Here is a 14,932-nt window from a genome sequence, read left to right on the forward strand (position 1 = left end):
AAAATGATGGTCTTACCAAAAATAAATTATTTATTTTCAATGATCCCAACTAAACCGCCACAAGATTGGTTCAGATCTCTAGATTCATATATGTCCAAATTCCTTTGGAAAAATAAACCACCACGTATAAACTTAAAAACACTACAAAAGACCAAGGATAAAGGAGGATTAGAACTACCTAACTTTCAGCACTACTTCTTAGCCAACAGGCTTCAGTTTATCTCAGGATGGCTAAAACATACCTTCTTAGATTAACCTTGGCTAGATGTAGAACAAGCACTTTGCAATAATCTAGAGATACCATTTATCAGCTCAAATATCCAACGACATGAATGCTTCAAAAGCATCAGCTCTTCTCTGACAGCATGGTGGGAGTTTCTAAAATTGACGGAGTCTTCATTAATCCCATGCAAACGTACACCTATCTGGAACCACCCTGACATATTACAAAACAATAATATGATAAACTTTCCAGATTGGAGTGGTAAAGGAATCAAATATTTAGAACATATACTAGAAGGAACAGAATTTATTTCATTTGACAGACTAGTTACACAATATGGGATCAACAAGAAAAGATTTTTAGAGCGGGGCCAGTCGGCGCTGCCAAACTAGGCCCCAGTCCGGAGGGGCCTGGACCCCCTTTCCCTGGCGGGTTGCGGAGTATGGGGGTGCCTACTGGGGTCAGCGGGGGAGCTGGCCCCAGGGAGGGGTCACTTGACCCTCCCTTCCTTCCCTCCCCATCTCCAGCTGCCTCCCTTTTCCCGTTCCACCACAATCACCCACACATGCAGGGCCTTGTGTCACCAGGGTGCAGGGGAGGCATCCCCCCTCTGTCCCCTTCTGGCCTCCTGTGCCTCAATTTTATCCCACAACTTAGACATTCACATTACTCACACTCTCATAACACATACATATAGGATCTTGGGGGTGGGCACGCTACACAGTATCCAAAAGACCATCAGGGTATACAACCTCACCCTTGGCATCGTTGCCCATCTCTCAATTTTAAATACATGTAGACATCGAGGGCTATCCGGAGGGGCTATGCGCTTACCTGCTGCTCTCTGGCAGGTAGCTCCATGCCCTCCTGGGTTTTAAATGCACCTTAGAACACACATGCATCAACACTACATATGAGCGGGCGGAGGGAGGTTTGGAGTCTTCACACACCCCCGTTCTCTGCGGCCTGTTGGAGCGGGGGGCCAGGAGGAGATGGCCGCCCGATCGGGGTCTGGAAAGTGGGGCCTCCCTGCTGCTGCCGAGCCGGGGCAGTCTGCTTCTCTCCACTCCAGGGAAGAGGGTAACACCACCTGGGTCTGGGTAGCAGGGTACCTAGACCTGGGGCTTAGAGTACGCTTGGGGAGTGTGATTGTGTGTACAGTGTCTCTTTATGTGTGTCCCCACGTTGGGTGAGTGTTGAGTAATTACATATGAGAGCATGAGGGTGGGAATGGATGTTTGTATCTGGGTGTGCCTGTATGTCTGTGTCTATATGTCAGGTTGGGTATCAGACGCCAGCCCTCTAGGGACATCTCAGGCCCTCCAAGGTATGGAGGCCCTCGGCCTGGGGCTCGGTCACTCTAGCACAGCTGGCTGCCGGCGGAGCTCACGGGCACGTCACTGCAACCCCCCTGGCTTCTGCTCCGCAGCTGCTGAGTGACCCCTCATCTGGGGCTCTCCTCAGCTCTTTCTGGGATAGTGACACGGCTGCCCCTCTGTTGGTCTTCCTTGGTCTCTTGTGTTCTGAGGGCCTCTGGATGTCTGGAGTCTTGATCTCCTCCATACCTGCTTCATGTCCTGGAGGATGGGGCTGTGGCTCCCCACACCCTCTAGCAGATCATTACACGAAGGAACCTTTTAAAACAAGTGCGTTCATGCTCACAGGTGTACACACGGGGACTCAAAGCACACTGTGCACTGTCGATCTTACGTGCTGCACAATAATGTTTAATATTTAGTATTTACTGTTATATTCCCATAGATCATCGTGATGTTGTTTATTATGTTGCTCCTTTTTTTTCTTCTGCTTGTTCTCTCTTTTTTCTTTCTCAACAGGTGATCCAGGTGATTGATATATGTATTTTTTGTCTGCTTATTTTGTCTGCTGGTTTTTATTTTTTGCCCTTTATCCCCGTCCTTCTTCCCTGCTGTTTTTCTTTCCCTTTTCTTTTCCCCAGTCAAGTCTGTCCCATATTTAACAAGTGAAAAGAAAATAGTAAAAAAGTATAACAAAACACAAATTTGTTTTGTTAAGGTATTTTAACCTTAACCGTCTACATTTTCAGTGTTAGCTTGATTTTTCAATTCAGTTCAGTTTTATTTATATCAGGGGTGTCAAGCCCACGTTGATCTTAAGTTTGCCTGACAAGTGAAACGACACTTTCTGTCAGCATAAAGAAATTTACACATTCAATCCTCGACATATCTTAATATTACGTAAAGAAATGCAATTACAGCAGCACATCTCAGTTATTCTACATGAAGGTCTGGTAGGTCACTGCCCAGATCCGATGTTGGCAAACCACAACATGAGAAAGAGCCATTTTAGCTCCTCCTACCAGACAAGAGGAGATAAAGAGCAGGACACGCAGGTGATGGGGAAGGGTGGCAGATGTAAACGGAAGAGGATAAATGAACACATGTAGTAAATGTATTAATAGGGTTACTGTTAACTCTAATTCTAACCCATGGCTCGCAAGCTGCATGCGACTAAAGAAATGTGGCGAGCCGCAGATTGCTGTCCTCCGGCCCAGACTGCCCCATATTTATAAAGCAAAGTTTTTGTTAAAACCTGTTAAAAATGTTTGTTTTTTAAAACATTTCTGTCCCCTCATCCTTGTGTTGGAACCCTTCATTTGTATAGCAACAGATCACAACAACAGTTGCCTCAAGTTACTTAATATTATAAGGTATAGACCCTAGAATAATAGACGGATGACAAATAAAGGACAAAGCAGCATTAAGTGAGATGTTGGGCAGAACAGCTTCTGTGCTCTTTCATTTGTGTGTTTGGAGCTCAGGTGCTCAGCTGGATTCTGGAAACTGGTGAAAAGTCATTGGAGAGGCTTACATTTTTTTCCTCTAACTTGTCTATTGTTTTTATCTGACCAACCTTTAAATTACGGGTTATTTTTTCTTTAAAATTTCATAATTTGTAACTGTCTAACCAAGCCATTTTACAAAACAGGTTCCATGGACTCTGAGTTCATAGTGTTTCACAGCCCTGGGGCAACTTGCAAGGTATGAAAGACAACAGTAGAAGTTTAGCAATGAGATCTGTTGAGATCTGTTTCTAGTCTGTTGACAGGACTGACAGGGCTCTGTGTTGTAATATATGACTTTATGCCCATAGAATAACGTTTGTTTAAGAAACAGACTTTTAAATCCAGACTATTTATTGCTATTAACCTCACACTGCAAATTTCTTGTAGCTTAACAAGATTTATTGTCTTAAATTTAGCCAGATTATCTTGTTTTGAACATTATAAGCTAGTTTCCAGTCTCATGTCTTAGATGATTAGACTTGTTTCAAGTATATATTACTTTTTTTTCTTATTTAGTCTGTAAATCTAAAAATGAACCATTTTACATTTATTTCAAGCAAAATTAGCTTTTAGATAGAGCGTAAAACAAAGAATGATCTCAAAATAAGAAACATTCACCTTTTTCCTTGAAATAAGAAAGTCAATCATTGGAAGGTATATTTATATCTGAAACCTGTCACAGATGTATTTGTTACCATGTAAAATAAGCCACTTTACTCTAACGGCATGATGTATAGCATCTTCAATCACCAAAAAATCAACAACATTTGATTGCAAATGCTCCATATTAGCAACCTCTGATACAGGATCTAGTTCTTTCTCATTTACAAATATCGGATGCTCATTTCCTGCTTCACTTTGACAACACTCCAGCAGCTGATTGTGGTTTACAAGAGACTTGCACACTCAAGTTTAATTTGGCTGCCCATTGTTAAAAAAAAACTGTGTTTAGACTCGAATTTCATACACGTATGACGTATTACAGGTCCCAGGGCAATAATCTGAGAGGGAAGATGCAGCATGTAATCTTCTATCATTTTTTTTTAGTTTGGACACCGTTTGTAAAGACACAACTGGGGCAAAAAGTATTGTCTCAATTTCAATTAGATCCAAAATAAACTGGATAAAGGGATTTTTCTCTACAACACTGTCCAATAAGAAGGTCAAAATCTTGATCAATATAAGCATTTGTCCAGAGGATTGTTTTAGTCTGTTGTCACTTGAAGCTAAAGTAGCATTAAATTTTTTTTATGAATTATAGAACATTTTTTGAGACATTTTATTAAATTCAATGAGTTTATATTCCAAAATCTCTTTTTCCCAAAGTCTGTTTTTGTTTCATAATGGGTTTTTCAAATTGGTGTATTTATTTCAGAATGAATTTCTTATTCAGGCAATCAGGGTCAGTGGGTGGGATCTGAACGCTCATGTGACTTACCTTCAAAATGACAGTGGTCCCTCGCTATAACGCGGTTCACCTTTCACCTCGCTGTTTCACGGATTTTTTAGTGCAAGTTATTTTAAGTTTCAATTGTTCTGATTTGTTGCCTGGAATAAGTGTAAAAGACTTGTTTTTTAGCTTTATTTAAATCTAGATATTGTTCTTATTTTAAGAAATCTTATTAAAAAAAAAAACACTTACCCCACTGGCAGATAATTTCACTTGTTTTAAGCTAATCTTGACCAAAAATAAGTGTATTTATCTAGTATTAAGGAGGTGGGTTTTTGCAGTGCCTAAGACCCAAACTCTTCCACGACATGCATTTTTAATTTGTCTTTGATATTTGGGCATATTGGGGCCCGATGAATGTAAAAACAAAGAATTACCAGATTTTTTTTAACCTTATTTTTGTTTTTAAGAAAAATAAGAGCCACATATGAATTCAATTCAATTCAATTCAATTTTATTTATATAGCACCAAATCACAACAAATGTCGCCTCAAGGCGCTTCATAGATACAGAGAAAAGCCCAACAATCATATGACCCCCTATGAGCAAGCACTTTGGCGACAGTGGGAAGGAAAAACTCCCTTTTAACAGGAAGAAACCTCCGGCAGAACCAGGCTCAGGGAGGGGCGGCCATCTGCTGCGACCGGTTGGGGTGAGAGAAGGAAGACAGGATAAAAGACATGCTGTGGAAGAGAGACAGAGATTAATAACAGGTATGATTCAATACAGAGAGGTCTATTAACACATAGTGAGTGAGAAAGGTGACTGGAAAGGAAAAACTCAATGCATCATGGGTATCCCCCGGCAGCCTACATCTATTGCAGCATAACTAAGGGAGGATTCAGGGTCACCTGGTCCAGCCCTAACTATATGCTTTAGCAAAAAGGAAAGTTTTAAGCCTAATCTTAAAAGTAGAGATAGTGTCTGTCTCCCGAATCCAAACTGGAAGCTGGTTCCACAGAAGAGGGGCCTGAAAACTGAAGGCTCTCCCTCCCATTCTACTTTTAAATACTCTAGGAACAACAAGTAGGCCTGCAGAGTGGGAGCGAAGTGCTCTAATAGGGTAATATGGTACTACAAGGTCATTAAGATAAGATGGGGCCTGATTATTTAAGACCTTGTATGTGAGGAGCAGGATTTTGAATTCAATTCTGGATTTAACAGGAAGCCAATGAAGGGAAGCCAAAACAGGAGAAATATGCTCTCTCTTTCTAGTCCCTGTCAGTACTCTTGCTGCAGCATTTTGGATTAACTGAAGGCTTTTCAGTGAGTTTTTTGGACATCCTGATAATAATGAATTGCAGTAGTCCAGCCTGGAAGTAATAAATGCATGAACTCGTTTTTCAGCGTCACTCTGAGACAGGATATTTCTAATTTTAGAGATGTTGCGCAAATGGAAGAACGCAGTCTTACATATTTGTTTAATATGTGCGTTGAAGGACATATCCTGGTCAAAAATGACTCCAAGGTTCCTCACAGTGTTACTGGAGGCCAAGGTAATGCCATCCAGAGTAAGAATCTGGTTAGATACCATATTTCTAAGCTTTTCAGCGCCGAGTACAATGACCTCAGTTTTATCTGAGTTAAGAAGCAGAAAGTTAGTGGCCATCCAAGTCTTTATGTCTTTAAGACATTCCTGCAGTTTAACTAATTGGTGTGTGATATCTGGCTTCATGGACAGATAGAGCTGGGTGTCATCTGCATAGCAGTGAAAATGTATGCTATGTCTTCTAATGATGCGGCCTAGGGGAAGCATGTATAATGTAAACAGAATTGGTCCTAGCACTGAACCCTGTGGAACTCCATAATTAACCACAGTGTGTGAAGAGGACTCTCCATTTACATGCACAAATTGGAGTCTATTAGATAGATATGATACAAACCACTGCAGTGCAATACCTGTAATACCTACAGCATGTTCTAATTGCTCTAATAGGATATTATGGTCAACAGTATCGAATGCTGCACTATGGTCAAGAAGGACAAGCACAGAGATGAGTCCACTGTCAGAGGCCATAAGAAGATCATTTGTAACCTTCACTAAAGCTGTTTCTGTGCTGTGATGAACTCTGAAACCTGACTGAAACTCTTCAAATAAACCATTCCTCTGCAGATGATCTGTTAGCTGTTTGACAACTACTCTTTCAAGGATTTTTGATATGAAAGGAAGGTTGGAGATTGGCCTATAATTAGCTAAGACTGCTGGGTCTAGAGATGGCTTTTTGAGTAAAGGTTTAACTGCAGCCACCTTGAAGGCCTGTGGTACGATTATTAGAGATAGGTTGATCATATATAAGATCGAAGAATTAATCAATGGCAGGACTTCTTTGAGCAGTTTTGTAGGAATGGGGTCTAAAAGACACGTTGATGGTTTGGAGGAAGTAATTATTGAAGTTAACTCAGAAAGATCGATTGGAGAAAAAGAGTCTAACTTAACATCAATGGAACTAAGAGTAGCTGTAGATAATATTACATCTGTGGGATGATTATTGGTCATTTTTTCTCTAATGATAAAAATTTTATTTGTGAAGAAGTTCATGAAGTCATCACTAGTTAACGTTAAAGGGATGGTTGGCTCAAAAGAGCTCTGACTTTTTGTCAGCCTGGCTACAGTGCTGAAGAGAAACCTGGGGTTGTTCTTATTTTCTTCAATCAGTGATGAGTAGTAAGCTGTTCTGGCTTTGCGGAGGGCTTTCTTATAAAGCAACAAACTATTTCTCCAGGCTAAATGATGATCCTCTAAATTTGTGACACGCCATTTCCTCTCCAGATTACGAGTCATCTGCTTTAGGGTACGTGTTTGAGAATTATACCACGGGGTCAGGTACTTCTGATTAGAGACCTTAGTTTTCACTGGAGCTACAGTATCCAGAGTCGTACGTAGTGAGGAGGTGAAATTATTAACAAGATAATCGACCTCTGTTGGGGTAGCGTTCAGATAGCTGCTCTGCTCTGTGTTGGTACAGGGCATTGACGATGATAACAGTGGCTGGATTATATTCTTAAACTTAGTTACAGCGCTTTCAGAAAGACATCTACTTTGATAAAGTCCACTCTCCACTGCTGCGTAATCAATTATTGTAAATGTAAATGCTATCAAGAAATGATCAGACAGGAGAGGGTTTTCAGGAAACACTGTTAAATGTTCAGTTTCTATGCCATATGTTAAAACAAGATCTAGAGTGTGATTAAAGTGGTGGGTGGGTTCTTTTACATTTTGAGAGAAACCGATTGAGTCTAACAACAGATTAAATGCCATGTTGAGGCTGTCATTTTTAGCATCAACATGGATGTTAAAATCACCCACAATAATTATTTTATCTGAGCTCAGAACTAAATCAGAATAAAGTCTGAGAAATCAGACAGAAACTCTGTGTAAGGCCCAGGTGGACGATAGATGATAACAAGTAAGACTGGTTTCTGAGTTTCACAGCTGGGGTGGACAATGTTAAGCATCAGGCTTTCAAATGAATTGACTATGTGCATGTTAGCATGTGCTACTTCCGGTGCGGAAACTCCTGTGGGGAGCTTTGTTTCCGGTGTCCTATTTGCGCCCGGTTTACGGTCCAAAACAAGTTAAGCAAATGAATGAATCAAGCGGCGATTTACATTTCTATAGATGTCTCGGGCATTTACCCAATATATCTGTAAATGATGTTCATCGACTTGTCAATATTTTCCCCCGGCGCCTCAGAGCAAAAGAGAAAAGGGATTCAAATGTTATATTTCTCAGCTGCCCCTCGTTTATCGTGGGTGTTATGTTCTAAAAATAACCAGCGATAGGTGAAATCAAGTAGCCAATTTTATTTTTTGACGGTGCAAAACGTTTCGTGGACATCGTGGACATACAGCACTGCACTTCAGAGTCACACTGCTAGCGATTGATGCAGCGATTCTGTACTGTACAGGAGAGACAGCACGGAGGAGATCGTCTGCAGCGATCAGGACGCAGGACACAATGTGATGTAAAAAAAAAGCATGCAAACTTGCACTAACAAATCTGCGAAACAGCGAGGTGAAAGGTGAACCGCGTTATAGCGAGGGACCACTGTCATTTTGAAGGTAAGTCACAACATACCCTTTGTACATACTAATGTATAGAAACCCTTACCAGCAATCATTCACTTTGTGTGGCTTTTTTCATGGTTTGTTAACATGCTGTGCGGGTGTGTACTTGACTAGCTGATATCAACATAACGGGGAAACATCTGGTTTGACTATTCTTCACCTGTAGTTTGAATGCTGAACATTTGCCTGTTTAAATCATAAGACCAGTCACTATACAGAGATGTGCTTCTGAATGTGGACGATGTGTCTTCTGCTGCAGTGATGCAGTTCTGCTTGTGTTGAGTGATGTAAACAACTGATCGATCTAAACTCTTTAAACGTCAAAATTGATCATTAGATTTTTTATGACACAACAGTGGTGAGTGTTCCCACCTTCTGCTCTTTGTAACTTAACGTGACCTTTCCGTTTTTGAGTTTTGTACATGATTTTGGAGTATATCTTTGCAGTAGCGATTGACCGCAAAGTAAAGCTACCGGAAATGTACAACCCCACATCCGGTCTCAAACCAGGAAGTTAGCATTTTCTCGTGCACAGGGTCAATTAAAAGTCTGTCTTGGTCTTTCATTAATTAATAGACTGGTGTGAAAAATTGCTGCCACACCGCCCCCTCGACCTCTGCTTCGAGATTTCTGGTAGTTAGAATGACTCGGGGGTGTTGATTCATTTAAACTAACATAATCATCCTGCTGCAACCAGGTTTCTGTAAGGCAGAGTAAATCGATTTGTTGATCAATTATTAAGTCATGTACTAACAGAGACTTGGAGGAGAGAGACCTAATATTTAATAAGAATATTAGATTATTAGATTATATTTAATAAGAGAAGAAAAGATGGCGCCGGTGAGGTCGGCTGCCGTCACGACTGCTCCGACCACCTTTTCTTTGTTTTTGCTTTTTAAGTTAGTTTTCAGCGTTTCTAAATCGGCAAAATCATCACCATTGGGTACATTAGGTATGACAGTGACACTCTTGTTTCTATTGGTATACAATGTACTCACAATTCGAAGTTTTTAACTCCGGATCCGAGCTGGCCGAGTGAGATCTTGAGGGGGAACAAAGGACGCAACGCGAAGCGGCGGCCTCGAGGGAAACGAGCCGGCGTCAGGAAACAGGCTGAGAGCTCGTGCACACCGCACACCTCTGCCTAGCATCCTGCTCGCCAACGTCCAGTCACTGGAGAACAAGCTTGATGACCTCAGGGCCAGGATAAAGTTCCAGAGAGACATTCGGGACTGCAATCTCCTCTGCTTCACCGAGACATGGCTGAACCCAGCGGTACCGGACCACGCCATTCAGCCGGCCGAGTTCTTCTCGGTTCACCGCATGGACAGGACACGGGACTCGGGGAAGTCAAGGGGAGGCGGCGTGTGTTTAATGGTGAACAACAATTGGTGCAACAGTGCGAACGTTGTTCCTCTCACACGCTCCTGCACACCAAATCTGGAACTACTGTCCATCATGTATCGTCCTTTTTATCTACCTCGAGAGTTTACATCGGTCATTATAAGTGCCGTTTATATTCCACCACAAGCGGACACGGTCACCGCCTTATGCGAGCTGCATGAGGCACTCACACAGCACCAGACACAACACCGGGACGCTGCGCTTATTGTAACGGGGGACTTTAATAGTGCCAACCTCAAACGCGTAGCGCCGAACTTTTATCAACATATCACCTGCCCCACCAGAGGTGAAAGGACACTGGACCACTGCTACACTACGGTCAAGGACGGCTACAAGGCACAATCCCGCCCTCCGTTTGGCAAATCCGATCACGCCGCCATCTTCCTCATGCCAAAATACAAACAAAGGCTGAAACAGGAAGCTCCGGTTCAGAGGAAGGTCGCGCGCTGGACGGATCAATCGGTGGCCGCGTTACAGGACGCACTCGACGACGCAGACTGGGACATGTTCAGAAACAGCTCCGACGATGATGTCAACGTGTTTACGGAAGCGGTTGTGGGATTCATCGGGAAACTAGCGGATGATACCGTGGAGACAAAGACTATCACAACGTTTCCCAACCAGAAGCCGTGGGTGGATAAAACCATCCGCGACACTCTGAGATCCCGCACCGCTGCCTACAACATGGGACTCACGACGGGGGACATGGACCCGTACAAAGCCGCGTCATATATCGTGCGGAAGGCGGTGAAAGAGGCGAAGCAGCGCTACGGGAGGAAACTAGAGTCACAACTCCAACAGAGTGACTCTAGGAGCCTGTGGCGGGGACTAAGGACAATAACGGATTATAAAAAACCAACAACCGGTATGACGAACACGGCCGTGACTCTGGCAGACGAGCTGAACACTTTCCATGCTCGCTTCGAGGCTGCAGCTAAGGACTCCAACGATGCTAGTGCTAGCGGCGCTAACGGCTGCAGACAGGAAGATACTGCCAGCACCGGAAACGTGCTCGTCATCTCCGAGCATGAAGTAAGGAGAGCCTTCAAGAGAGTGAACACCAGGAAAGCAGCAGGACCAGACGGCATCCCAGGTCGTATCCTCAGAGACTGCGCATACCAGCTAGCTCCTGTGTTCACTGAGATATTCAACATCTCTTTATCTCAGTCGGTGATCCCCACATGCTTCAAAGAGTCCATCATTGTTCCTGTCCCAAAGAAACCCCACCCTGCTTCTCTCAATGACTATCGCCCTGTAGCCCTCACCTCAGTAGTGATGAAGTGCTTTGAACGCCTGGTCAGAGACTTCATCATTTCTTCACTACCAGACACACTGGACCCACTACAGTTCGCTTACCGTCCAAATCGTTCCACAGACGATGCCATCTCTCATCTCCTCCACACATCACTCACTCACTTGGACACTAGAAGGGGGAATTATGTTAAAATGCTCTTCATAGACTACAGCTCTGCATTTAATACCATAATTCCCTCCTCACTCACCACCAAGCTGGAGCATCTGGGACTCAGCTCATCTATGTGTCAGTGGATCTCCAACTTCCTAACTGGCAGACCACAGGCAGTAAGGATGGGCGGACATGTCTCAGCCTCCACCACTCTCAGCACTGGAGCCCCCCAGGGGTGTGTTCTGAGCCCTCTGCTGTACTCCTTGTACACATATGACTGTGTGGCCACTACCAGCTCCACCACCATCATCAAGTTTGCTGACGACACCGTCGTAGTGGGTCTGATCTCTGACAACAACGAGACGCCCTACCTGAAGGAGATTAGGAATCTGGAGAACTGGTGCCAGAGGAACAACCTCCTTCTAAACGTCAGTAAGACAAAGGAGATGATAGTGGACTTCAGCACTAAGCAGGAGAGGAACTACCAGACCCCTGTCATCAACGAGTGCCCAGTGGAGAGAGTGGACAGCTTCAAATACCTCGGAGTTCACATCACGCAGGACCTGTCATGGTCCTGTCACATCAACACCGTGGTGAAAAAGGCCCGTCAGCGTCTCTACCACCTCAGACACTTGAGAGACTTCCGACTGCCCCCCAAGGTGCTCAGGAACTTTTACTCCTGCACCATAGAGAGCATCCTGACGGGAAACATCTTAACCTGGTTCGGGAACAGCACCATGCAGGACAAACGAGCTCTACAGAGGGTTGTGCGTTCAGCTGAGCGCACCATCCGCTCAGAGCTCCCTGACCTGCACTGAATCTACAGCAGGCGGTGCTGGACCAAGGCCAGAAAGATCGTGAAGGACCTCAGCCATCCCAACAACGGACTGTTCTCTCTGCTGAGGTCAGGAAAGCGATTCCGCTCCCTGAAGACCAACACAGAGAGACTGAGGAGGAGCTTCTTCCCGCAGGCGATACAGTCTCTCAATCACACCACCACACAGTACTGACCCACACATATAGTTCTTACACACACACTGGACATTCTGGACATTGTTTTCACTTCATCACTTAAACCACTTTAAGCATATTTGCACTGCACAAGACACTAAATAATGTGGATTGCACAACACTGGACATTATATTCCTCATTTCCAGTTAATTCTTGTACAGCTGCTGTTATTGTGTGTATATATATATTTATATTTATATTTCTTCATACATTCTTATATATTTCTATACTGTGTATTTTGTTGTACAGTTATTTTATTTTCAACTTTAATTTATATATTTTATCTTATTCTTTCCCAGTTAAATTTACCCTTCATTCTAATTTGTGTTGTACAGTTATCTCATTCTTAACTTAATTTTTATATTTTATTTTATTCCTTCCTGGTTAAATTTACCCTTTTTAATTTTCATATTTATTTCCTATCTTATTCATAGCCTTTTCTTTTTTTTTCTTTAGGTCAAGAGCAGTTGTCTAAGCATTTCACTGCATATCGTACTGTGTATGACTGTGTATGTGACAAATAAAAAAATTTGAATTTTGAATTTAATAATCCACATTTCACTGTTTTACTCTTTGGTTCAGATGTGGATACTGTATTATTCTTTCTTTGTAAATGTTTACGTTGTTTGTTGCTGGTTTTTAGTTTGTTTTTTGTCTTTTTGGAAGCAGACATGAGGATATTTGTTTAAAACTTTGATAGAACAGCGGCAGTATAATGTCCTCGTAAGTGGATATCAGGCCCACCCATATGGAAAAGATATATATAAATCTTATAAAGTTTGTATCTGTCTTGTGTGAAACTTGTATGAAAAGCATACAAGAATGAAAACAGATAGAAGATCCCTTTATATAATGAAACTTGTATGTTTTGGATACTTACTAAAACAATATATGAAAGTAATGAGAAAGTGGCCACTTTCATGAGTAAATCATGTAAGTTTTTACTATTTCTTTTCAATATGGGCATGTAGAGCAAAATTGAGTATTTTGGTCTAAATAACCCAAAATGTGATGTCCACATATGTGGACGGCAGGTCCAGGAGGTTAAATAGATATAGTTCATTTTTATTTTGCAGAATTGAAATGGTTTCACTTGACATGGTAATTTTCTTTCTTTGGCATTGGTTACAAAGCTCCAAGGTGAGACTCAAAGTAGGTACTAAAATATCTAGTGACAATATGAGCTGAACAAGAAGAGCATGCAGAAAAAGGCAGTGAACTAACCAAATAAAGCAAAAGGGGCAATGAGGGAACAGACACTGACTAAATACACACCAGGGCGAAAAATAATAGAGAAAGGAAAATACACTCGTGAGAGTAAGAAAATAACTAACATCCAAAAACAACAGGAAGTAACTGTGAAATGAGTGGATCCCCGCAGATAACAGGAAGATGAAGTAAGAGGAAACAAATGGAAAGGTAGGACACTTTAGAACATGGGCAAAACAAAATCTGATTAAACATTTTTGTAAAAAATACAAACATCATTCTGTGGTTTAACCATTTGCTTTTATGGCTTTCAAGGTTTTACTTGTACTGATAGAGAAATATCAGGTTTAAATAAAAACAACGCAGAGCCTCAATCAATGGTTCTTCAAAAAGATGATTTTATTGCTCACGGAGATTAATAGGAGTTTTCTGTGTCATGGAGGTGGCCCTTTTTTCACCAATATATGCCGAACACGTGACTTAGTCAGGAGGAGAAGGGTATACTAAGGGTTTAAATTGTAATTTGGCACGTGGGAGAGCTGCTGCTGCTTTGAGGTTTCCTGCTCTTTATGTATTTAGCCAACTAACTTCAACATATCAGCATATAAGGTGCTACATAAGCTATATAGCTGATTTCCAATTCATGGACACTATAAAGTTAGTATGAAAAAGTGCCTTTGTGAGTAAATAAATTCAAAATCATCACTTTAAAGATACATTAATGTCTGCTACCCTTAATGTAACTGAACACTGACCATGAACATTGACCTAAAATGACACTGGCGTGTTCATGGTCAATGAAGTGTACTAAACTGCTTTGTATAGCATTTTCATGCAACCTTTGAACAACACGACATCCGTGTACTTCTGTTTGTTTCGCAAAACCCTTCACAAAAGCATAATTTGGCAATACATCATGAATAGAGCTGATATCTGGTTTAAAAGGTTTGAAATGACTTAGAATGTTATAAGTAGGATTTACGTTTACAGATTATTTTATTCCTCTTGCTGAGCAGTCCTTACCTTTGAAAATGATCTCACTTCTTCCTCTTCTGTCCTGTACCCATCTTATATCTTTCTCCTTCTGTCGGGGGTCACACAATAACATTTTTTAGTTAGTGGGAAGTACAGCAACTGTACATTTAGCTCACAGATACATTGTGTAACAAACTGCACACAAACACTTTGTTTGATGATATTTTGAGCTGTTTGAAAAGTTTCATTTCAAATTATTACATGCCACTTTGCTCTTTGCATTTATATTTGCTCCTCTTCTGTTGTGGTAGCTAAATGCAAAGCGCAACTTTATTTACATCTGCATACAGTTACAGTGCATA

This window comes from Neolamprologus multifasciatus, chromosome 5 (assembly GCF_963576455.1).
Source record: "Neolamprologus multifasciatus chromosome 5, fNeoMul1.2, whole genome shotgun sequence".
Taxonomy (NCBI): Eukaryota; Metazoa; Chordata; class Actinopteri; order Cichliformes; family Cichlidae; genus Neolamprologus; species Neolamprologus multifasciatus.